This window comes from Rattus norvegicus, chromosome 7 (assembly GCF_021556685.1).
Source record: "Rattus norvegicus strain SHRSP/BbbUtx chromosome 7, alternate assembly SHRSP_T2T, whole genome shotgun sequence".
NCBI classification, from domain to species: domain Eukaryota; kingdom Metazoa; phylum Chordata; class Mammalia; order Rodentia; family Muridae; genus Rattus; species Rattus norvegicus.
The window spans coordinates 24253664-24280451 of record NC_141540.1 but is presented as its reverse complement, the minus strand read 5'-3'; the positions used below and the strand labels follow the sequence as shown (position 1 = coordinate 24280451).

Here is a 26788-nt window from a genome sequence, read left to right as displayed (position 1 = left end):
AAAAAAAAGAATCAATACAGTGATGGAGGGAAGAATGCAAGGATTCAGACATTCTGTGGAGGGAACTTCCTCTCCAGTAAGGTCCATAAAAAGGAGCAAACTGAGATCTGCAAGAGGAGTGAGTCATCAGGGGCTGTTTGCTTCCCACCCCATGAGTAAGTTTTTGCTGAGTGGCCACTGGAGATCCCCACTTGCTTCCCTCCCTTTGGCCTGAGATGTCAGGGCAGTACAGGGAACTGAAGGAACATGTCACGACTCCTCATTTCCAGAATCATCATCATCATAACAGTTGGCATCTTCTTCTTCCTCGTCTTCGTTATCAATGTCGTCGTCATACAGGTTGTCATAAAGCAAATCTGAGCTGTTGTCATTGGAAGGCACTTTAGTTTTGATGCAGTATTCTGCCAGGGTTGTTCGGACCTTCACTCCATCCTGTTCTGCTTCAGCTTTCATGGCTGAGACCTGTTTTCTGGACAGAGGACAACATAGGAACATTTGTAGAGGTCTGTCTATCTAGAGAGGGTCTCAGGCTAACCCACGTGGCTTCGCCTCTATAATCCTCCAGCCCTTGGATGGGAGTGCTGGATTATTAGGGAAAGCCAGCACACTTGTATTAGGTGAGTCTTATAACTGTGCATAACCAAGACTCCCTGTCACTCACATGTCTCAGGCCACACAGAGCAGACATCTTGCATCACGCCAAGGCTCTCAACCATCAGGCACCTTCGTGTCATGGAGAGTCTTTGCCCTAACACTTCAGCCTTGTTTGCAGCAAGGTCTCCTTCGTTTGCTGCTGCAGAGATCAGGCTAGCTCGAGAGCATTTCAAAGCTCTGTCCTCTGCCTCCCATCTCCTGCTAAGGGTTGGGGATTGTGGACACATGTGCACTACTGGCTCTATATGCGGGTTCTGAACTCCTGCACACGTGAGCCAGAGGCCCAGCATGCTTAGTGCCTTGCATTCATGCAGCTGATTACTAGGCCAGACTTTCCCCTCACCCTCTAGGTTCCCCCAGTCACTGAGTCTCCCTGTGTCTGGAGTGGCAGGGCCGAATGCTAGGTAAGAGGTCCTGCATCAGAGCCATGCCCTGCATCTGTGAAATGTGCAGGGCTGTGGGCACCACCTGACCTTCACCCTTTTCCTGCTGGGTTCTGTTTTCCATTGTCCTGTGAGGGCTTGGCAGGTAACAGTTCTGCCACAAAATGGTGCCTGCCTAAGTGTAAATAGCTTCTCTGCCTAAGTGTAAATAGCTTCTCGCCTAAAGTACAAAAACAGCCATTGAGACTGGGGAGGCATGGCTACTGGAGAAACTGAAAAGAACACCACTTTCTAGAAGCTTCAATTTGTTGCCAGGCCTTGAACATGGATGTTCTTGTAGCTCCTACAGGCCTTTACAGTTTACACTAAATACCTTCGATTCTTGATATGACTCACTCACCCCAGTGGCTGACCACTAAACACAAGCAGGGCACAGGGATGGACACTGTAATCCCACTACTTGGGAGGCAGAGGCCAGATCTCTGTGTTCAAGGCCAGGCTGGTTTAAACTGCCTCGCACCCATGCATGTACACACACACACACACACACACACACACAGAGAGAGAGAGAGAGAGAGAGAGAGAGAGAGAGAGAGAGAGAGAGAGAGAGATACACACACAACCAAAACAAGCCCAGAAGTTCTATACTCCTGTCCAGTGAGTTCTCTTTACTTATTTTTTTTTTTTTACTGTGCTTTGTTTCTGTTTTGGGTTCTCTTTCAATAGCTAAATTCATCAGGTTACTACTCCATAAATACAACTGAGAATTGTTCTAAAGTACGCAGAATATTGAAGTTTGAACTTAACCCCTTAGATCCAGAATGCCTTACCTAATGATCTCAGCGTACTCCTTGTCCTTTCCTTTGCTGTCCCTCCATTTCCTGAACATGACTGAAGCATCCACATTGGCTGGGGAAAAGGTGTTGGGCTCATTAAGCAGGGAGATTACACTCAGCACGATAGTCCTGAGAAGGAAAGAAGAACCCACAGTGAAGCTCCACGTCCATCATATCCACAAGCACAGTTTTTAAGAAACTACAGTTTTAAAGTTTTTCCCCTTAAAAAATTTCTGATGCAAATTTGAGGTCATAATATTTGATGACTTATGAAAAGTGGATTATGCAATTTTGTTTTCAGGGGCCAGTGAGATGGCCCAGCAGGTAAAGGAACTTGCCACCAAGCCTGCTGCTCTGCGTGGATCATTGAGTGAAAAGGACAGAGGACGAGAATGCCCCACAAGCTGCTTTATACTCCACGCCACAACATGCAAATATAAATACACACAGTAAATGTCATTTCTTTTCTTAGGACCAGAAGCCACTTCAACCACCAGAACTCCAGGTAGGCCACCCACACAGGACTACTCTGTGTCCCCAGAACCTCCCTGCTGGATCAGAGGCTCGAGAACTCAGCCCTGAACTCTAGTGGAGACCCCCCAGTACAACGCAGGCCACAAATAACAGAAACCAAGAAACAAAATACCCATCCAACAAAGACAAACTCAGAAATCAAATGCTGTGCTCTAAGTGGACGTCTGCATAGAAGAATGAATATAGGTCCATAGCTACCACCCTGCACAGACCAAAGTCTAAGTGGATCAAAGACCTCAGCATGAAGTCAAATGCACTGAACCTGACAGAGGGGACAGTGGGGAGAGGCGTATGAGACAACTTCCTCAACACAGCACCAATAGCATGGGTGCTGAGATCGACAATTAGTAAATGGGACCTCATGAATCTGAAATTTTTCTGTAAGAAAAGGGACACTTTCAATAGGACAAGATGGCAGCCTACAGGAATAGAAAAGATTTTCACTAACTCCACATCCAACAGCGGGCCAATATCCAAAATTATATAAAGAACTCAAGAAACTGGACATCAACAAACCATATAATCCAACTCTGGGACACAGAGGTAAGCAGGATTCTCAATAGAAGAATCCCAAATGGCTGAGACACACCTAAAGAAATGTTCCAGCATCTCAGCCATCGGAGAGATGCAAATCAAAATGGCCCTGAGAGTTCACCTCACACCTGTCAGAATGGCCGAGATCAAAACCACAAGGGATGGATGGCTCAGGCTGGTGAAGATGAGGAGCAAGGGGAGTGCTCCTCCATTGCTGGGGGGAGTGTAAACATGTATGACAGTTCCTCAGAAACTGGGACTAGATCTACCTCAAGACCCAGCTATACCACTCTTGGGGATCCATCCTTCCAAAAGGACACATGCTCAACTATGTTCACAGCTTTATTCATAATAGCCAGAAGTGGGAAACAACCCAGATGTCCCTGAATTGAGGAATAAATAAAGAAATGTGATACCTTTATATAATGGAGTATTACTCAGCTGTTAAGAAAATGATATCATGGAATTTGCAGGCAAATGAATGGAACTAGAAAAGATAATCCCAAGTGGGGTAACCCAGACCCAGAAAGACATCGTGGAACGTACTCGTCAGGAAGTGCATATGAGCTGTCAAGGGCAAATGCTAATGTCCACAGACCCAGGAGGCTGGCTACATAACAAGTAGGGCTCTCCCTAGGAAGGGAAATAGGAAGGGAGTAGATTCTGCTGAGGAGGGAAATAGAGGGATCAGGGCACGGTGGGGGACACAGAGAGCACAAGGAGAGACTGCAGGAACTGGAGAGCATTTATGGGGTGATGTGGCAACCTAGTGTAGTGCAAGCTCCCCGGAACCCACGAGGATGACTTTAGGGAGGACTCCTAGTAACGGAGGATACGGAGCCTGAACAGACCGTCTTCTGTAACCAAGTGGTGGGCCTAGGACACCAACCCAGCCACAAGACCTTCCACCTACAATCTGTTCTTCCTGCAGATGCACCTGGGTAAAGGTGGCACAGAACTGGTGGGAGTGGCCAACCAATGACTGGTCTTCTTTGAGGCCCACCCCACAAGAGGAAGCCTATGCCTGACACTAACTGGACAGCCCAGAGACCTATGATGGGAAAACAAAACAAAAAACAAATGATTCCTAATGATGCCTCACCTACTTGTCATCAAAGAGGCTTCTTGGCAGCAGAGGGGACTGATACAGAGGCTCACGGCCAGACACTAAGGGGAGTGCCAGTCCAGGCTGGAGGTCTCCATCAGGCTCCTCCCTCACGAACCCCATAGAAATGGGGGAGAAGGAAATATGGGAGCCAGATGGGTCAAGGACACCAGGAGAACACAGCCCACAGAAACATACATACAGGCTCAGAGAGGGAAGTGACAATTACAGTCTGCGTGGGTATGTGCCAGGTTGTCTGTATGTTATGGTTGTGTAGCTCAGTGTTCTTGTGGGTCTCATCTCTGACTCTCTTGCCTGCTCCTGGACTGTGATCCTCCCACTGGGCTGCAAGGAGGGTTTGTGCCTGGTCTCAGCTGTTATACTTGGGAGGTCTGGTCTTACTCTGAGGAGAGAGGTGTCTGTGTGTGTGTGTGTGTGTGTGTGTGTGTGTGTGTGTGTGTGTGTGTGTGTGTGTGTGTATGTGTATGTGAGAGAGAGAGAGAGACCGAGACAGAGAGAGGGTTGTGTGTGCGTGTGTGAGAGAGAGAGAGAGACAGAGAGAGACAGAGACAGAGAGAGGGGTGTGTTTGTGTGTATGAGAGAGAGAGAGACAGAGAGAGGGGTTTGTGTGTGTGTGTGTGTGAGAGAGAGAAACAGAGACAGAGAGACAGAGTGACAGAGAGACAGAGAGAGGGGTGTGTGTATGTGTGTGTGTGAGAGAGAGAGACAGAGACAGAGACAGAGAGAGACAGAGAGCGAGAATAAATTAAAAAAAGAAATTCTCAAATATGTTTCGGGGATAGAGAGAGGACTCAGTGGCTAAGAGCAAGTACTGTTGTTCTAGACCCAAATCTGCTATGTAGCACCCAACACACACAATCCCACATCAGGCACTCACACAGTTGCTAACTCCAGCTCCTATGGATCTGAAACCTCTGGTCTTTTTGGTCACATGCATATACCCACAGACAGATACACAAATGCATAATTAAAAATCAAATAGATTTTTTAAAAAACCTGTTTTCCAGCAACCATCTGGCTAAGCCACCTAGAAGGCAGGGAGGAGTCGATGTGTGCAATCTCAGCACACCTGAGGTGCAGGAGCCAGAGCGAGAGCCTGGCTCTCACAGAAACCAAGGGAGTCACAAGGGAGAGAGGGAATGGCATGTCTGCTTTGAGGCCAGCCTGGTCTACACAGCAAGTTCTTAGCCAGTCAAGGCCATATAGTGAGATCTTGTTTCTAAATAAATATTTAAATACATAAGTAAGCGAGTGAACTAAACAAATAAACAGAAAACAGCCTGGCCTTGTGTTTCCCTCCCCAGGCCATACCCACCCACCCCGAAGAGCATTGAGAAAGCAAAAAGAGCTCGTTCTTAAAAACCTGAGCGTAACCCAGGGATTGGTGGATGGGGTTTACAGGTTTAGTATAATCTGTCAGAGGTAAACTCCACACAGTGCTGCTGTCACTGACATCAGCTCTATATTCTACCCTGACTCTGCTAATTAGAAGGATCTTTGAAAAGGCAGACAGTAATACCAAAAGATAACCCAGTTAATACTGTCCTTATTGTATACTTCAACATGGAAAAGATATTTAGAGAGGACATCAGGGAAAGAATCCAGTTCTAACTGGAAGCAACACATGGTAAAAAAAAGTAGTTTCAATGGTTGACATATTGGGTCTTTCTCTTTATGCTGCTAAAGCAACTGTGACATTTTAATGGTGTCGGCTGAGCAGTGCTGGGATGCTGTTGCTGATGTTCCCAGGACATAATGCAAAAACAAGGATTCCCTGGTGAACTGCACAAAAGTGCAAAGTCTAAAAACTAAGACTGAAAGGCCAGCCTGGTCTACATAGTAAGTTCTAGGATAGCCAGAGCTATGTAGAAAGACCCTGTCTCAGAAACATCAGCAGCAGCAACCACAAAAGCCCCCTAAGATTGGGGAGGCATGCCTCTGGAGATCAAACAGCTCTCACGAAAGACAGGTAAGCAAAAAAGTAACTTAAAAATTTTGCATGAGTGTATGAAGTGTTGTGTGCATGTGTGTGCACACACGTCACATAGGTATAAAGGTGTCTATGTGAAACCAGTCTTCTCCTTCCACCTTTCCGTGGGCGCTGGGGATGGAACTCAGACCTCCAGGTTTACAAGGCAGGGCCTTGACTCACAGAGCTAAGCACGGTGGTGACACACACCAAGCAGTTGGAGGAAGAAGGCAGGACAATAAGGAGCGCAAACTTCAAAGTTAACATGAGCTACACAGACATAGCAACCTGAACAAACTACCCTGTCTCTCCAAAAACAAAACAAAACCCCTTCACTGTGCCCATTTTGCTGACAAATGCTTGCAGCAGACCCTGGATCTCTCCATTTCAACAGGTTGTAGAAGACCAGACAAGAAACTCATACCCGCATCTGTGGCTGCTGGACTGGGTCCCCCCATTCACACCTACCAAGACCACTTTTCCACCCTTTAGGAAAAGGAGAGATGACAGGTACTTCTGGAGAGGAGCTCAGAGAAAGCAGCTGTCAGGTCAGGCCACGGCAAGAACTAGAGTCGGTTTCTGGCCGTTTCCCACAAACAGGAGACAAAGGACCACTCACCAGCATTGTCATCATGGGGTTCCTGGACTTCAGTCCTTCAGAGATGGCAAAACCATCAAACTTCAGTAGATAACAACTGGATTTTTTTTCTTGTTTATTGCTCTACTCAATTCCCACAACCGTATGGACTCCAGCTCTTAAAAGGTTCCACATACTCTTTAGGTAACAAAAACCCACCCACTCACATGCGAACAGTCACAGATGTGAGCACAACTAGACCGGATTCAGAGTTTACTGACAGTGCCTCGGTCAGGCAGGCTGCTAAACGCTGACAGTTCAGCAGCAGTGCTGATTGGAAGATCACCTGTCCATCTGACTGTCTTTCACAGGTGGCATCATTACACCTGCTGAACATTTGGGAGGCAGAGGCAGCAAATACATGGCAAAGCAGTCTGCAGAACAAATGCTTGGCCAGCCAGAGCTACACAGGGGACATAGCACTTCCACAAGTAACCCTCAAACAAATCTAGCAATTTACCATCTTTAGAAAGAACCTCCAGGGCTGGAGAGATGGCTCAGTGGTTAAGAGCACTGACTGCTCTTCCAGAGGTAGTGAGTTGAAATCCAAGCAACCCACATGGTGGCTCACAACCATCTGTAATGAGATCTGATGCCCTCTTCTGGTGAGTCTGAAGTACAGCTATAATGTACTCATACATAAAATAAATCTTTAAAAAACCTTTAAAAGAGAGAACCTCCAAAGCGTGCTGGTGCGTGCCTGTAATCCCAGCATGCAGGAGATGGAGGCCCGAGATCAAGGTCAGCTAGGCTAACAGTAAATCCCTGGGTTTATTTTAAACAAACAAAACAAACAACAACAAAACGAAACCTTTGTCTCAACAAATAACAGAAACAAAAAAAAAAAAAAAAAAGAGAGAGAGAGAGAGAAAGATTCGCCATTGTTGCGAATCATGAGTGGACACGTTCCTGACTTGGCTCCCAAAGACCAACAGGTAGTGCCAAGCAGACAAGGCGGTTTCAGACTGAAGTAACAACCAACATCATGCAGCACAGAGACACAAGACCCAAGAGAGTAACCAGCTCTAAAGCAAAGGGACAAAGGCCGCAAGCACCCTAGGGCGTGACTCCAGAGCCGCCCAACAACAAAACAGCCTGGAGAGAGCAGAACACACCTCCCTGTTAGGATAAAGAGCTCTCCTCCCCTCTCTCCCTTCTCTCCAGAGAGGATCTTACTGTAGTCTTATCTTCATTGTGTAGACTGGGCTGGCCTTGAACTCACAATCTACAATCTCTACCTCTTGAGGGCTAAGATTAAAAGTATGTGCCACCACAAGTAACCGAGGAAAAATAGTGTGACTTCCTGGTAAACAGGAGGAATACAGCAGCATCCAGGAAGGGATGTAATGATTAAAAATCTCGTTCCAGGCTTTCTATCAGGGCAGAGGCTTATTCCCCAAAGTAAAGAATCAGAGACATGGAGTCAACACTCAGCCTCTAAAAAGAAGCACCACCAATACAGGGAGACCACTTCCTCAAAGCCAGGGTGTGCACCAGCCCTGCCTGAGTAATAAGCACCACACTCACACTTCAAGGGATAACCAGGATGGGGGTGTGTGACCAACTTTAAATGAACTCTTAAAGACTTATCCTCAGGATACCTCAAACTCCACAGGACCAGACTGGAAATGTAACAGAGACCTACAGTGTTCATCCCTACACTAGGTGCAGGAAACAACAGAAGCAGGCATGGCCGCATCCCTGTAATCCCAGCACTGGGGGGCAGAGGCAGGTGGATGTGTGTGAGTTCAGGGCCATCTGGTTTATAGCATCACTTCTGCTGGGGAGTCCCTGCAGGTATCACAGCTGGTGGAAACTGAACCTCAAAGAGATGAGGATGAAAACTCACTACAACCTTACTTAGTCAGTGATGCTGGACCAAAACTTCCACAAAGTCTGATCCTGTGGCTTAATCTTTTTACACAGTTGAACACAGTAAAACCTGATGTAAACCAGGGGTTGGGGTGTGGTCTCCACATGACAAGTCTCACAGCAAAGCCTTGGGGACAGCTACATAAAAACTCCTTTACGGATGCCCGACCTCGGCAGAGCACCTGAGACCTTCTCTCTGAGGATCAAGGCTACCGACTGGGAACAGGACACGGGGCCCAGAGAGGATTCGTAATAACCATAGGGTGGATTCTCATGATGGAGAACGCAGGGAACTTGGGTTTCTTTCCTAAGGATGAGTCCTCCTCATTGAAGGCAAAGCCCAGGATTAGAGCCGAACACACTCTGAGGATTTGGGTGGAGGCTGGCTCCTAACAGGATAGCAGGGGCCTCTGTTTCTCTCACTCCAGGATTCTGGGTAACCAGCCATCATCCTTCTGTCCTCTGAGGAAAGCAGGCCTGTGCACTTCACCGGCCTGGTTCCTGCAACGCTTCCTTTAAGCTTTGCCTCCTAACTACCCTTGCACTGGGGCCAAGGAGAACAAAGTGATGCTGCCCTGGTGAGGACGACAGCTGCTAAGTGACTAAGGGGTGTGCAACACACAGTCAGAACACAAGCGGGGAGCACAATTTCAAACTTGTAAGCTGTTTGTTGCTAGACTTTCTCAATCCTTTCAGACCACAGCTGACCATGGGAAACAAAGTACACTGTCTGCTCACCTGCAGCTCACAGTAGCCTGGGAAGCAGAACAGGGCCCTCTCAGGCTGCCTCCTAGACACTTGATTACCTTAGAGTGGAATAAATGAAACTTTCCCTACTTAGTCTGTTACCATAGTCCCTATTCAAAGCCTTTGCTATACAGGGTTCTTCTCAAAGCAAAGAAGTAGAATGCATTTAAACAAAATGTTTAAAATATTTTTCATGTACTCAGCATTCAGATTAGATGTGCCATGTGGAGTGGACTGGGGCGACACACGCATGCAGCTGGCAGCTATTCTGCCCTCTGGCAGGGGGGGCAAATCGTCATCTCCCACCTGACAGCACACAGGGCCCCAGGCAGCTCCCTGACAGGTGCTGTGGAGCCGCTTTGCTTCCTCACTGACTCACGACTTTCAGCACCAGGGGAGCATAACAGAGACTGCACCTCACAGAAGCAACAAGTCTTTACCTTCTCTTTGTCTGCACCCCACCCCCCCCAAGACAAGCTCTTCCTGTGTGGTGCTGGCTGCACATGTATTATGTAGACCAAGTTGGCCTCAAACTCACCGAGATCCTCCTGCCTCTACCTCCAGAATGCTGGGGTTAAAGGTGTGCACCACGACACTGTCCACGAAGTATATTTCTTACTACATCAAAACCATAACTAGTTGGGCTGCCTAAGCTCCTCAGAATCACCCAGGTGGGGTTGGCAAGTTGGATGGAAAAAAGGAGCCTGCTACCTGATGAACAGAATTGGTTCTTGATGGAAAGAGAGAACTGATTTCCATAGCTCTGGCCTCGGACCTCAGCACCTGAGGTCTGTCTGTCTGTCTGTCTGTCTGTCTGTCTCTGTCTGTCTGTCTGTCTCTCTCTCCCTCCCTTTATATATACATAACACAATTTAAACACAAAAGTTAAGGGATCTAATAAGGAGTAAATTCTAATGTAAGAAGAAGAAGCAGGGGCTAGACAGATGACTCAGTGGTTAAGAGCACTGATTGCTCTTCCAGAGATCCTGAGTTCAAATCCCAGCAACCACGTGTTGGCTCACAACCATCTGTAATGAGATCTGATGCCCTCTTCTGGTGTGTCTGAAGTACAGTTACAGTGTACTTATATATAATAAATAAATAAATCTAAAAAACAAAATAAATAAATAAATAAATAAATAAATAAATAAATAAGAAGCAGATGAGGAAAATCAGAGTCCCAACCAGCACTGCTCAGGGAGTCAACACTTCAGACTGATGCAGGTGCATGTGTCAGTCAACTAGGAACTGCACACATTACAGAATCAGATGCTCCCCTATCCCAACTCCATCTTCAGTTACTGTCAGTACAGGCTGATGTGATGAGTCCACTGCCAGCACTGTGCACATCCTCCCTACGCCCATGCCCCATGCCCTCCTATAAACCTGAGCCGTCACAGCTGCTCTCTCTTATCCCCACTCAAAGGCCATCACCTTTCACGTCCCCCAACTCTCCAATAAATCTGTTGTGTGAGGTCTGTTGCATGATGTGAATTCTGCAGTATTCCTTAGCATGCTGGTCACCAGGATACACTTTTACCTTGAAAGCCGTCCAACACACCCTCATGCAATAGCAAGAGAGAAAGTCACAAACGCAGGAAAGATTCTGTTCACAGATTCAAACAGAATGAGACACACCACATATACGCCCAAACGAAGATTCAAGGAGCAGATGTCTGTACTCCCTGTGTATGCGGGAGGTTGAAGTAAGAGATTTACTTGAGTCCAGGAATTTGAGGCTGGTCTCAAAAAATAGCCAGGTTAGTGGTGGAACACACTTTTAATCCCAGCACTGAGGTGGCAGAGGCAGGTGGGATCTCTGAGTTCCAGGACAGCCACAGGGCTACAGAGAGAAAGAAACCCTGTCTCAAAAAATGAGCCCACCAACTAACCAACAAATAAATGAAAGCAAAACACAACACAGTCCACTCCATAGAACACCTTACCTCACATTCTGAGGAGGATTCCACCTTTCAGAGGGCAGCTCTCCACAATGTGGGTCATCTACGGGCAGATGAAGGATTGAAATGCATACATCTCCATTCTACAAGACAATGATACAATGTTCAGTAAAATGTAAGAGACTGATACAAGCAAGGTGCAACCCCACACATCTGCAACCCAGGCGGAGGCAGAAGGGTCTCAAGTATGAGGCCCAGCTGGGCTACTATACAGTCTCTCTCTCTCTCTCTCTCTCTCTCTCTCTCTCTCTCTCTCTCTCTCTCTCTCTCTCTCTCTCATGTGTGCTTTAACCCCATGCCTTGGTAGATATGAGAGTGTCAGCCTGGGCTATACAGCAAATTCCAAACCAGCTAGGGCTACAGGTAAGAATCTGACTCTAATAAAACAGAACCAAAAACCCAAAAATGTGATGAAGTTTTTTATTAAAATTTCTCCATGCTCAGTTTCTAAGTTGAAGTAGAATTAAATATTATAAAATTTTATTTGGACCGGGTATGGTGGCACATGTCAGCACTCAAGGAGACAAGAGGCAGGACGGTCATTCCAAGTTTGAGACAGCCTGATCTATATACATATTAAGTTCCAGGCCACCTAGGGCTATTATTCCTCAAGCAGAACAAAACATATGGGGTAGTCTCCAAGATAGATGTCTGTCCTGTCTGTAGCATCATCTTTCTGAAACAAACAGAACAAGCAAGCAAGCATGGTACCTGCTAAATACACGGTTACCAACTGACTGCTGTGCTATACGATTTGCATAATGCATAAGCACTGTAAGAGCAGATCTAACAAGCACAGTCAATACGTCAAACACACAGCCACAGGGAGGTATCTAAATAAACATACTCAATAGAAAACAGGTCAGTAAAACAGTCATTTGTTTCTTTTCTCCCCCTACCTTCCCTTTTCCTGTTGTTTTTTCAAGACAGGTTTCTCTGTGTAGCCCAGGCTGTCCTGGAACTCTGTAGACCAGGCTGAGCTCAAACTCAAGAGACCCACCTGCCTCTGCCTCCCGAGTGCTGTGATTACAGGCATGGACACCACTGCCCGGCAAGTTATTTGTTTTTTAAATCTCAAGGATGGAGATAAGAGTTAAAAGTTTTTGAACTGATTATATATATATATATATATATATATATATATATATATAATGTGAGGTATAAAAATTATTATGTATAATCAAATTAAAATACATGCAGACGGCTAGACGGTGGTAGCATAAGCTTTTTATTCTAGCACTTGCAGAGGCAGGGGGATCTCTGAGATTGAGGACAGCCAGGGATACACAGAGAAAGCCTGTGTAGAAAAACTAAACAAACTACTTCTTTGTATGTGTGAGTAGCCCGTGTGAGGGAGTCAGTGGTGACCACCCTGTCATTTCCTCTCTGCCTTATTTTTTGAGCACGAAGATAGTCAACTACAAGGCTTAGCTAGGAATCCTCCTGCCTCTGCCTACACCTACACCGCACTGGAATTAGGTCTACACTGCACTGTCTCACTTGGCTTCTCACAGGAGCTGGGGACGGGAGCTCAGCCCTCATGTCTGCACAGTAATCACTTCCCTGAGGCATCACCCAAGTGCAAAGCACTTTAAAGTGTGTGTGTGTGTGTGTGTGTGTGTGTGTGTGTGTGTGTGTGTGTGTGTGTGTTGAATTTCTTAAATTATATGTATGTACTGGTAGGAACAGAGGGAGGGAAAACTGTAGTTGGGATGCACTGTATGAGAGGGAAAATGTCTCTTTGTATGAAAATGTCTGTCAATCAGCTGGTCTTACTATTGCTGTGACGGAACACCGTGACCAGAAGCAACTGGAAAGGGCTTATTTGACTTACACTTCCTCAGCACTGTTGGAGGAAGTCAGGACAGGAACTCAAAGGAGGCAGGAGCTGGTGCTGAGGCACGGAGTGGTGCTTCTTAACTGGTTTGTTCCTCATGGCTTGCTTGGCCTGCTTTCTTATGGAACCCAGGAGCACCAGTCACCCCCAACACAGCAAATGGGCCTTTCCCATCAAGGGTGCCCTGCACACCAGGCCCAGCCTGACTGCCGCTCTGGGGCCACTGCATGTCCCCATGTCAGCCTCTGGGAGCTGAGCAGAGATGAGACAGTAGAAGGCTGGCTAGACAGTGACGTGCAGAGGGGCTTCTAGTGGCAAAAGCTTCTGGAGAGCGTTCTCTTCCCAGGCAGTGTTACAGCTCTTGTGTGACAGATGCTCTCAGACAATGGAGTAATTCTCACACATCTTTATTGCTATTGGCTTGGTCTGAAATGTTTAGGGACGCCTCGTCTCTATGTGGAGGCACTGACCCTCCATGACTGATGGCCACAATTCTCTCCATGGTAGGCTGTGGCTATGAGACCAGGGCCTGGTGACAGGAGCAGGCGAAGCTCCTAATGTTTGTCCCTCGTGGGTCCCTGGGTTTTCAAGCCCACCTCGATCTTACTAGGCTTCCTCTCACAGTCCACTGTCCTGCAGTGTCCAGCAATCAAATCTTTAAGTCAAAAAATAACATGGAGAAATGGCTTTGATATAAGACCTAAGTTCAGTTCCCAGCACCCGCATCATGCAGCTCACAACCACCTGTAGCTCCAGTAGGTCTGATCTCATTGTCTTCTGCAGACCTGCACACACAGGTGTACACACGTACACACACACAAACACACACACAAAGGTGTACACACGAACACATACAGGTGTACACACAAACACACAGGTGTATACACGCACACACACACAGCTGTACACACGCACACACAAACACATAGGTGTATATACGCACACACAGGTCTTCACACGTACACACAAACAGGTGTACAAACTCACACACACAGATGTACACAGACACAGGTATACACACGTGTACACACACACACGCACACACACACAGGATTACACACACAGGTGTAGACACGTGTACACACACAGATGTACACACACACTCTCATACACACACAGGTGTACACACACAAGTGTACATACTCACAGGTGTACACACACAACTGTACACATGTACACACATGTGTACATACTCACAGGTGCACACACACAACTGTACACACACTTGCACACACAGGTGTACACACACACAGGTGTACACACACACAGAGTAAACTTTTTTTTTTAAATTTCATTTTACTTTTATGTGTTCTGCCTTCATGAACATCTGTTTACCACATGAGTATAATGCCCATAGAAGCTATAAAAGGGTGTAGAAGTCACATACAGCTGGCTGTGAGCTAGGGTGTGGGTGCTGGGAACTGAATTCAGGTCATCCAGAAGAGCAGTGCATGCTCTTAACTGCTGAATGTCTTCCCAGCTCCAGAAATTACAAACAAGCAAATAACCAGACCACCTGCTGTATCTGGTTGAAAGCCTGAGGCTGAGGCAGTTCTAAGTTCTCCTAAGGAAGCTACTCTGCTGCTTTGTTAAGAGGACATAGTGCCTGTCAGGCTGCCTCCCAGGTAACCATAGTTATGCCCCAGACTGATGCTGCTGTCAGCTTTGGTCAGAAAAGCTCCCTTCTGCAGTAGGCTCATAACTTGTCGCCTCAGTCACAAACAGGGCATCTACATCCCCCTCCTCAAGTGCTCAGCAACCACAGGTCAGCAAGGCGGTAAGCAGTCTTGGGAGCCTGGAGCTGACTACTGCACATGACACGCAGGTGTTCTCGTGCACTCACAGCAGCTGTGAATACTTTCATGTGCCCTACAGGAAAACACCTGCCAATATCCTGTCACTCAAAGGGCAGAAACTCAACAAGCCCCACACTTCCTTGAGCTTATAGTTAATGGCTGTTAGGGAGGAAGAGTTTCTTCAATGCTAAAATCCTGGTGTCACTAGTAAGGTGCCCAGGCACTGTCAGCAAACACAAGCAATCCATTTACCAAAACAAAAACAAGGCAGCAACAATAGCAAGAAAAAGTGGACAGGGTAGAAAGAGGAGCAGCTGGAAAAAGGAAAAGAATGAGAGAACCAAAGTGGGACAAGAGGGAGTAAAGGAAGGAATATGATAAAAAATTATATCCATGTATGAAATGTATGAAACCCATTCTGTATAGTTAATACTTTTTTGGTTTTTTGTTTTGTTTTGTATTGTTTTTTGAGACAGGGTCTCTTTCTGTCCTCAAACTCACAAACCTACTCTTTGGTTGGTTGGTTGGTTTTTTCGAGACAGGATTTCTATCCTGGACTCAATTTGTGGACCAGGCTGACCTAAAACTCACCTGCCTCTGCCTCCCTAGTGGGTGCTAGGATTAAAAGTGTGCATCATTACCCCCAGCCACAAAACTACTTTTGTAGAAGCAAGAACGTATCCCTTTAAAAAAAATTTAGGGCTAGAGAGATGGCTCAGCAGTTAAGAGCACTGACTGCTCTTCTGGAGGTCCTGAGTTCAAATCTCAGCACCCACATGTTGGCTCACAACCATCTGTAAAGGGATCCAATGCCCTCTTCTGGTGTGTCTGAAGACAGCACAGTGTACTCACATACTTAAAATAAGTAAATCTTTAAAAAAAATCTTTAGATGAATTTTACTTACTAAACTTTGGTCTTATCATCATGCCTTGGCTAGCTAGGAGTTCTATATACACTAGACTGGAACTGAACTCCTTGAGATCCATTCATCTCTGCCTACTGAGTGCTGGGATTAAAATTCTATGTTACAATGGCTGGCTAGAGTAACTGGATTGGACATGGAGGCACACATTTGCAATCCTAACACTTGAAAAGCAGAAGCAGGTGAATGGCTCTAAGTTCATGCCAGCCTAGTTTACACAGTGAGATACAGATCTGTCTGCTATCACTACAGTAAACTGTTTCAAGTAAACTCAAAAAAGCGAACAAAAAGTCAGAAAAGTCTGGGAACTGCTGGGCTGGAAGTAGAAATCAGTATTAATGTGCCCCAGCACCACAAAAACCACACTCCAGTGGTGCTTGTACATTCACAGGACTATGAATTAACGTTTTTAGAAGCTTTCAAGTTCTATCACACCAGTTTAAAATACTCTGCTTGGTGTTTTCCCCACTCCTTACCTCCCCAGACTTCTCACTACCATCTTGCTCTTCTGTTGAATACCTGGACCTTAAATACAAATGTAACCATACAATATGCAAGCCTTTCTCTGACTTCTTTCACTTTCCTGCATGTTTCAGTTGCCTCTCCTTTGTGACCCCCTGCGTGGATGTGGTGAGCTGGTGCTGTGGGGACACTGGTGTGCGCAGTGCTGAGCTCTACACTTGTGTGCTTGCCTACAGCGTGTGCTTCTTCTCCCTTACAGCAGAACTGTGGGTTAGATGTGAGACCCGTGTTTACCTTTGTCTAAGAGCATGTCCACTGTCCTGTGCGTTACTGGCAGTGTGTGGCATCTGCAGTCCTTGTTCCTCAGATGCAGCTAGCCTAGGCTGATGTGATGTGTCCTTCAGTTCATTCAATAATTGTCAGGTTCTCCTTGTATTTTCCTACAGGTTGTTGCCCAGTCGGGCCTAATCCTCTTACCTCAGCCTGAGTATACATTTGTGGCTAACTTTGGCTACTTTTCAACTAGGTTAATCTTCTTACTACTGAGTTTTTTGAAATTCCTTAAAGAACTTTACAGACTGAGCTGGCCTCAACTGCAGGAGCCCTCTTGCCTCTGCCTCTAGAGTTTATTTCTGAGCAGATTTTGAACATTTTTATCATCTGTTGTTGTTGTTCATGGAAATGCAACTATTAATAAGTGTGCTACTTCCCACTTGTGCTAATCTTAACAGGGAGGAGGTCAACTGCTCTGTGGACAAGGACTGACTAATGTGGATGTTGGAGGGGAAGGGGAATCACCCCTGGACAGGTTGTTAAGAAGGCTAGCTGAGCAGGCCCTGAGATATAAGCCAGAAAGACTTTCCCCATGACCTCTGCATCAATCAGTTCCTGCCTTGGCTTCCCTCTCTGGACAGTGACCCAGAAGATGCAAGCCAAATAAACCTTCTCATAGGAATCTGTGGTGGTTTATCACAACAGAAGCCATAGAAAGTACACCACTCAACGAGTGTGGTGTCATGACCGGGCATCACAGTTCCTGCCTACAATGTCAAACCTTGGGAAACTGAGGAAGGAAGAGTGTGAGTTAGAGGCCAGTGTGGGTACCAGGCCAAAAACTCCAGTAATTACACACGTTCTCAATCCTTGGTAACAAGTTTCACACTCTACTTCTCTCTCGATGTCGATTTGGCTCTACCTCTAGATCTCATTTCTCTATAAATTTTATGGGCATCTTGCTGAGAGAGAGAGAGAGAGAGAGAGAGAGAGAGAGAGAGAGAGAGAGAGAGAGAGAGAGAGAGAGAGAGAGACTTACTTTGATTGGAGATTTATGGATCATTTATGCCAAATACTCTCTGCCCTCTTACAGTTGTCTTTTATTAGGAACTCAGCTGGTGAAGCACTTGCTGTGACATCGTGAAAACCTAAATTCAGTCCCCAGTGTGCACATGAAATGCTGACTGTTGCTGGGTGTGGTGAGGTGGTGCTGATGCACAACTTTAATCCCAACACTCAGAAGGCAAAAGCAGAAGACCTCTATGAGTTCAAGGCCAGCCTGGTCTCCAGGATAGTCAGGGCTACACAGAGAAATCTTCTTTTGAACAAAGAAAAGAAATATCTAAGTGTCATTTTTAGATAAAATAAAAAATAAATACATGAACAGAGTTGAGTGCCATGGCACCCCTGCAATCCCAGGGCTGATATAGAGAAAGGTATATCCCTGGGGCTGGCTAATCAGCCACCCTTAAGCAGTTGGCAATACTCAGGCCCCATAGAAAGACCCTAATTCTAGGATCATATTCACCCCCTACACCCTTTCTTCTTTTCCCTAATGCTGGTTCCCTTCCTATTTCCTATAGTCCCCATTCTAATTTTATGTCTGTCCGTCTCTTGCTTCATTACTGTTTCTATTTTTAAGATTTGGATATGTATGAGAAAATTTTTGTTTTGTTTTTTGTTTTTCAAGACAAGGTTTCTTTGTATAGCCCTGGTTGTCTTGGACTCACTTTGTAGACCAGGCTGGCTCACAGAGATCTGCCTGCCTCTGCCTCGAGTGCTGGGAATTAAAGGTGTACAGCATGACAGTGGCTCAAGAAAACAAAGTGTTTGTCTTTCTGAATTGGGCCTATTTTGTTTACTCATTTCTGCTCATTTTCCTACAAATGACAGGACTTTACTTTTTTTTTTTGGTTAGATAATATTCTGTTGTGAGTCTATAGTACATCTTCTTTTCCCCATGTATGTTTCTGCTGTCTGTCTGTTTTGGAGTAGGATCTCACTACATAGTCCTGGCTGGCCTAGACCTCTACAAGTAGATCAAGTGGCCTCTATTCAGAGCTATCCCACCTCTCCCTCTGCCTCTGCCTCCGCCTTCAGAGGTGCAGTGAGATTAAATGTGTGCACCACCACGCCTGGAACTGGCACTGACCTGCTGCCTCTGCTTCTCAGTGCTAGGGCTTACACTTTGCTGTGTGTTTGAGACAGAAAGCCCTATGTGACCTGGGTACTTGGTAAGCCCAGGATAGAATCCTCTTGATTCCATCAAAATGCTCTAACAACAGAAATGTCCTACTGGGTCCAGTTTATGTGGCATTGGCAACTAATGGGCATCTAACCTGGTTATGTACCTAACTGTTGTGAAGTTAAGGGAAGTGTAGGCAGGCAGGGATCCAAACTGTATTTAACCCTGAGTTTCCTGGGTACATAGCAAGCAACTAGCTCACATCACAGTTCCAATTTTTTGAGGAACGTCCATGTTAATTTTTACACCATCGCACATGCCCAACCAACAACCATACGAGTTACTTTTTCTCCACAACTCTGCAGCCGTGTCCTTTTCCCCTTCCTGTCTCTTTAAAAGTTTATGTGTATGGGAGTCTTGTTATATTATGTCTGGGCAGGACATGGTGGTATACATCTTTAATCCCTGTACTTGGGAGGCAGAGACAGGTGGTCTGTATGAGTTCAAGGCCAGCCTGCTCTCTATATAGAATCCCAGGCTAGCCAAGGTGAATACTACGACCCTCTCTCAAAAAATAAAAAGTTCTGATTATGTGATAAAAATGTACATGTATGGGGCTACAGATATCTCTTGGTAGTTTAGAATGTTTGATGTGGAGCTGGAGAGATGGCGCCACAGTTAAAAGAGCACTGACTGCTCTTCCATAAATCCTGAGTTTAACCCCAGCCACCACATGGTGGCTCACAACCAACTACGATGTGAGCTGATGCCCTCTTCTGGCACACAGGGGTACATGCAGATAGAACACTTATGTAAAATGAATAAATAAATCTTTACCAAAATAAGGGAAAAAATGAATACTTAATGCCAGTTACTGTAGAAGACCTGAGTTTCTCTCACAACACACACAAAGTGCCTCACACCTCTCTGGTTTTAGGGGATCTGATGCCCTAACATGTCTGCACGAACACGGTCTATAAGCATATATGCAGGCAAAACACTCACATACATAAAATAAAAATGACCCAAGGCAGGGTCTCTGTTTGGTCCTGGACATCCTGGTACTCTCTTGGTAGAGTAGACTGATCTCAAACTCAGATCCACCTGACTCCTGAGTGCTGGAAACTAAAGAGATAAGAGATGCACTATCGCTCTCCAGCTAAAATAGAATTTTAAAATGTGTATTAGAAGGATACCATTTGTCCCTTTGAAGAAAGAAAAAAGCTTGTCTGAGCCAGGAATCCCAGCCCTCAGAAGTCAGAGCCAGGCAGATCTCTGTGAGATTGAGGCCAACCTGGTCTACAAAACGAGTTCCAGGACAGCCAGGGCTACACAGAGAAACAAGGACAACAACAGTGCACAGTTCTCCGTCCATGGCGGTACTCATGTGTATGAGTGTTTCCTGTCCGTTTGCTGGGTGTGCAGCCGGTGCTTGCGGAAGACATAAGTGTATTGTATCTCCTGAAGCTTGAGTTACAGATGGATGCTGGGAATCAGACCAGAGGCCTCTGCAAGAGCAGTCGGTGCTCTTAGCTGCAGAGCCAGCTCTCCAGCCTTTTATGGTCCTTGTTAAAGGCCAGAGAGTAAAATGAACACAAGATAAATGTCAGCCTCCTTGGACAGCAGAGTGAGCTACAGACCTGCAGCCCCACAGCTGAGAGTTCTCCCATCACAGGGAGCTGCACCCTCAAACCCTCAAACTGTGACTCATCTGTAGATTCTTCTGTAAAGTATTTTGTTTACAGCAATATAGAAAGCAACTAGCTTGGGCAGTGATGACAATTTTTGGGGGGAAATAAAATAATAAATAGGGCGAGGAATGTAGTACACAAGTGTAAGCCAGCCACTGGGGAGCTGAAGCAGGACTGCCCTGAATGGAAGCTGCCTAAGCCTAAGTGTACATGTGTGTGTGTGAGTGTGCATGTGTGTGTGTGTGTGTGTGTGTGTGCGTATGTGTGTGATGCGTGTTTGTGAACATGTGTGTGCTGAGTGTGTGCATATGTGTGTATGTGTGCGATGAGTGTGTGTGATGAGTGTGTGTGCGTGTGTGTGATGAGTGTTTGTGATGAGTGTGTAATGAGTGTGTGTGCATGTGTGTGTGTGATTGTGTGTGTGCATGTGTGTGTGTGATGAGTATGTGCATGTGTGTGTGATGAGTATGTGTGCAGGTGTGTGAGTGTGTGTGTGTGATGAGTACGTGTGCAGGTGTGTGAGTGTGTGTGTGATGAGTGTTTGTGATGAGTGTGTGTGTGTGTGATGAGTGTTTGTGATGAGTGTTTGTGATGAGTGTGTGTGTGTGTGTGTGTGTGAATATACATGTGCATGAGCGTGCACAGGGTGACGCAGGATAATGAAAACAGCATTAAGGGTCTACAGGGAGCTCTTTCAACAGCCATTCTCAAAACAAGGGCAAGAAGCCTCAGCCCTTAAGCACTGGCTGCTCTTCAGAAAACCCTGGTTCATTACCAATACTGCACGGCAGCTCAAGGGACCTCACACCTTTCTTCTGGCTCCACAGGCATTGCACATATGTGGTACACAGTCGTCCACACAGGCAGACGTCCATAAACATAAAAAGATAAAAAACCAAGATCCACAGCCGAGTACAGTGCTCTCACCTACGAATTCTCAGGATCTGGAAGGCAGAAAGAACAGGCAGAGGCAGGACTACAGTGACTTCACACCAACCTGGGCTACTGTGACCCTGTCTCAGTCTTACTCTCCCCAAACCCGGAGCACCAAACAAAAGGGGTATGTGAGGATACAGCGTTGGGGTACATACTTTAACTCCCACCACTGGGAAAGACTAAGCCAGGACTCGAGGGTGTGCATTACCCAGGGCGATGCAGTGAGACACTGCCTCAAAATATCCAAAGTGTCAACTGTTTCTGAAACCTCTTTATCCTTTAAACTTTGTGTATGAGTGTTTGACTTCCTGTGTATCTGTGGTGCACATGTGTGCTTGGTGTCCATAATGCCAGAAGAGGGCACTGGATTCCCGGGAACTGGAGTTACAGACAGATGGCTGTGAGACACTGTGTTGGTGCTGGAAACTAAACCTGGATCTTCTGCAAGAGCAACAAATGCTCCTAACCATTCAGCTATCTCTCTAGCCCCATGTAACCTTTTTAAAATCTAAAGTTGTTGCAAAAATCATTTTTAAAAGTTTATGTCAGTGGCTTTTAATGTGGCTAAAACATTTAGACAATGAGAACAAAACATACAAATAGTGCACCAAATCTTAATTTTTTTAAGAATTTTATATTTAGAATGTCCATGAGTTTAACAACAATGAGATAGTTAATAACGTCTCTGGTTTATAAGGTCATAAAACTGCCACAGTATAACCTGTGTATGAAATCCTAGTGCATTATCTTTAGACTTGTCAGTTGATTCCTAGTTAGGATAAATCATTAAAGCTAGTATTACAGAAATTACAAGTTCTATAAGATAGTGGATATTTCTATCTTCCACACAGAGAATAACTCGATTTAGTAAAACCAACATAGTGAACAAGAACAATCAAGAAGTGAAGCAGAAAAGTGATTCCGTCTGTCTCACGCTCGAAGCTTTGCTGCCCCAATAACACCGAGCAAAGGCTGGGCCCAGGGATGTGCCCACTGTTGCTGGGATAGGATGTTCAAGTCCAGCACTGGCAATGTAACAGTGGAGAGAAAGGGAGAGGGAACGGAAAAGTTAACACAAATGACTTGCCAGTTCCAGGATTCAAATATATGTCTTTTCCAATTATATCTCACTACTATCAGACAGCAAATGCCTGGCTTGTTTTGTCCAAGCTAGCTTTAGGTCCTGGGCTCAGGCTCTCATGATAGCAGGCTTTCCCATGCACTGTAAGCTGAGGTTCTGGGGTGGGGTAGGGTGAAGATGGTAATGAATATTTTATTTAAGTCATCCTATCTATAAGGTTTGTAGTCATTTGCATAAAGACAACAGTCCAAGTAGATTCCAGTTGAATGCTTTTGAGCACAGGAAAAATGTAACTAGAAAACTACTTAATAAAAAAAAAAGAAAAAAAAAAGAGTCTCACTATCTAGCCCTATCTGGCCTGGAACTCTCTAAGCAAACCAGGCTAACTTTAAATTCACAGAGATTCACCTGCCCTCCAAGTGCTAGGATTATAGTGTACAGCAGCATATCCTGCAGCCAATACATTTCTTAACTGTAAATAACAGTACAAAATGGAAAGGAATCTTTTTTTTCCCTCCAGAAGAGAGCAATACAGATGGTTGTGAGCCATCATGTGGTTGCTGGGAATTGAACTCAGGACCTCTGGAAGAGCAGACAGTGCTCTTAACCTCTGAGTCATCTCTCCAGTCCTATGCAGAAAGGAATCATACTGGGTAGTATAATTACTGATGGCAAACCCACATTGAATTTATTTTGTATTTAAAGATCCATCTTTAACCCTGCAGATAGAGGAATTGGTTCTAAGCATGAGATTGCCGGTGTTACAGACATTGCAGTATCCACCCCTGGAGATTCGAACACCGAACGAGAACAACAGGAACTCCACCTGGATTCTCTCCAAAAGCCGGGTGCACTCTTAACCGCTGACTCATCTCTAGGGCTCCAACTAAATTTCTTTTTGTTCCGTGTTTCTGCCTCATTTTTATAACTTTCATAAACATAGTATTTTTAAAAGAATTAAATTCACAATTATTACAGTAAAGTTTACAGCCTTTTTGGCCATAACAATACTTAATAAACTATAATCAAAGTTTGATCCCCACACACCCCCATACAGGGTTTCTCTGTGTATCCCTGACTATCCCAAAGCTCTCTCTCTAGACAAGACTGGTCTCCAATTGAGATCCACCTGCCTCTTCTAGGATTAAGTGTGTGTGTTTGTGGGGGTACCACAATTCGAACTCCATCTTTTGCTGTTTGACACGTCTGGATTTATTGGGGGAGAGGTGCCATGGTGTGTGTAGACCAGAGGACAACTCTGAAGAGTCAGTTCTCTCCCTCCACCATGCAGCTTCTGGAAACTAACTCAAGCTGCCAGGCTTGGTGGCAGGCGCCTGTTCTGGTTGAGCCTTCATGCAGTGCCTTAGTGTTATGATTATGTTAAATACTAAGAGAATATCACAGGCGCTGTTTCTGGAGAGGTAACCACACATCACTGTTGTCATGTGTATTCTAGCTAGAAAAACAAAAACAAAACTGTGCGTGCCCAGAACCCACTTGGGAAGCCCCGAGGACAATGAAAGACAGCCTGAAATCCATCAGGAAAGTTGTGTCAAACCCAAATTAACCAGGAAGTGCAATGAAGACACCTCACAGGAGAGGGTAATGCACAGATTACTCAAGTACTGTCAGGTGCAGCCCGAAGCTAAGTATGTTTCATGTTTCAACCACCAGTTCTCCTAGAAATGCTGTCTTCAGGACATTAGCTTGTTCACAGAAGATTTATTCCAAGAGGCTCGAATGCTCAGCTGTAACCCCTGACAGGAAGCCAGTCCAAATCAAGTGGATAAGTTCTCCGCCCCAAAAGCCCAGTCGCGCACAGCAACAGGTAACCCTCATTATGAGGGCTAGGGACACACACACAAATACATTTATATGACTTTATTAAACTTTTAAAATGCAAATGTTAACACACGAGCATTATAATCTTAGTAAGCTGCTAAGGCTTAATCTTTAACTGGATTATAATTACTACATATTATAATTAAACCAGACACTACAAAGTAGGAGTGCAAAAATCATGAATATTTCCCTGTAGTTAGAGCAAAACACACTTTTCTGAGATATCCAATCTACTTTAGAGGTGGGCGGGGGCTGTGCTGTTCTGACTGGGCCCAGATCCTTGTGCATGCTAAGCAGATGCTCTACCACTAAGCCCCCCTCTCTAGTCCAAACCACTTCTTTTCTGTGTGCTGATGATCAGACTCAGGGCCCTGACTGGTAAAGCCCTAACCTCTTGTTAAAGAACTAATCTGAAAAAACAAAACCAGACAGTTATGACAATGTCTCTTACATCATAGATGTTGGGGTGTCACATTTTGGTCAAGAATCTGAAGGTAGGTGGTGAATATGGGTAGTCAATAGGAAATTTAACATGTGCCTGAAAGAGAAAGACGATATGCTAATAAACAAAGCATTATTCATTTGCCTAATAATTCATTCTTTTATATCCCAAATAAACAAACTTCCTTTCTAATAAGAATAAAGTATGTTCTAGTTATTAGCATGTTCTTTTAGCATCTCATCAAATACTGATATTAAATTCCCCAACCCAGAAGAATGAAAGGTAGGCTGTGCCCAGTGCTGAGGCTGCTGCTGCCAGGCAAGGAGGGACCCAGACCACGGCATACAAACGTGCACTCTGCAGCCACACCCGTCCTCATCCTCTGGCTACTGTTCTTATGCCAGACAAAACAACTGATACGGTTTTCTAGTAAAGATTACAGAATCAATACATTTTCTTTTTATTGCCATCATGCAAACATTATCCCCCCAATGAGAAACAATGCTGCTGCCCCCTTTGGACATCCTTTCCTTCCAGGGGTTTTCATTACACACTTCCCCACCCACACCGAGCCTCGAGACTCCAGTTTACCTTCCAAAGCTCATAGTTCAAGCTCATACGCATCTCCCAGCACTAAATAAAGGTTTTAAAACTTACATGTAAATGTGTTATCTATGTACTGGATGTTTGTGTGTACGCGTACCACATGAGCCTGGTAGCTGTGGAGGTCAGAGAGGGAGAGTAGGCCCTGGAACTGGAGTTATGAATGGCTGTGAGCCACCTCATGGGAACTGGGAACCAAGCCTAGGTCTTCTGTAGGAGCAACGAGTGCTTTTAACCATGAGCCAGCTGAGTAGCTGGCTACTCTTAACACTTTCTTTAAACAGGCTCTGAATGCATCTCAGTAATGAACACTTCCCTAGCATTCACTCCCTAGCCCTAAGTTCAATTTGAAGAACTGACAAAAAGAAAATTTTGAAATGTGGGTAATAGAGAGGCAAAAACCAACAAGGTATAACAATGTATGTACCACAATGTGTGCATTTATGTTAACAAAAGATGACTCAAAAGGAAATTTTAGCATGTAGACATATGAAATTCTATATTGCTTTTGCCTGTATCACATCATAAACATTTTTTAATTATAAAATATTCTTATGCTAGGCCAGCCTGGGCTACTTAAGATTGTCTCAAAACAGAAAGGGGGTGCAAAAAAAAAGATTGTCTCAAAACCACAAAAAGCTAGCCCAGGTGGGACACATCTGTAACTTGAGCATTTGGCACAGTGAGTTGAAGCCAGCCTGGTGCTGCTTTAGACTCTACAGAAAAGTAAGCCCTTGTTTGGGCAGTGATTACTTAATAAAACTGGAACTGTGCCTAGATTAATGTGGCCCCTTTCCAAAAAGATACCCAGTTTATGATGTAGTCCGTATCTTATAACAAATAGAGCAATGTTCTGAGTGTGGTTATCAATGTTAACATAACCTGATTATACACACAGAGATGAAACCTTTTTGGAACCAGGCTATAGCTATCTATGTAGCCAAGGCTAGCCTCCAGTGTACAGTCCTCCTGTCTATCATTTACTAACTAGGATTATGGGTATTCACCCACACACAGGAATTCTTTCTTTCAAAAAGTCGTTTTCTTACCTTGGGATATTTAGGTTATTCCTTGCTCTTTTGATATGATAAATATCTTACAATATATGTTCTTGGCCAGAATTCATATTTAAAATATTATGAAATATAAAATAAGGGCCTGGAGAGACTGCTCAGTGGTTAAAGCGCTGACGGCTTCTGCAGAGGACCAGGGTTCAGTACCCAGCACTCAGGTGGCTCACACCGTCTGTAACTTCAGTTCCAGGGCATCTCACATTCTGTCCAGACTTCCTCACTGCATTTATGTTGTACTCAGACATACCTGCAGGTAAAACCCTCATATACATAAAATAAAATAAACTGGGCTAGTGAGATGGCTCAGTGGTTAACAGGATTAGCCGTTCTTCCAGAGGTCCTGAGTTCAATTTCCAGAAAGCACATGGTGGCTCCCAACCCTCTGTAAGGT

General features: G+C 45.1%; 1 pseudogene across 1 annotated transcript; it reads right to left on the bottom strand.

Moving 5' to 3' along the window:
- Positions 1-2: 2 nt before the first annotated feature.
- Positions 3-25345, bottom strand: LOC148004539 (ubiquitin-conjugating enzyme E2 R2-like; annotated as a pseudogene). Its single transcript, XR_015624418.1, has 5 exons — positions 25313-25345; positions 24731-24838; positions 11239-11336; positions 1868-2002; positions 3-469 (listed from the first exon to the last, which is right to left on the bottom strand). The product of XR_015624418.1 is annotated as a ubiquitin-conjugating enzyme E2 R2-like (transcript).
- Between the last annotated feature and the right edge of the window lie 1443 nt (positions 25346-26788).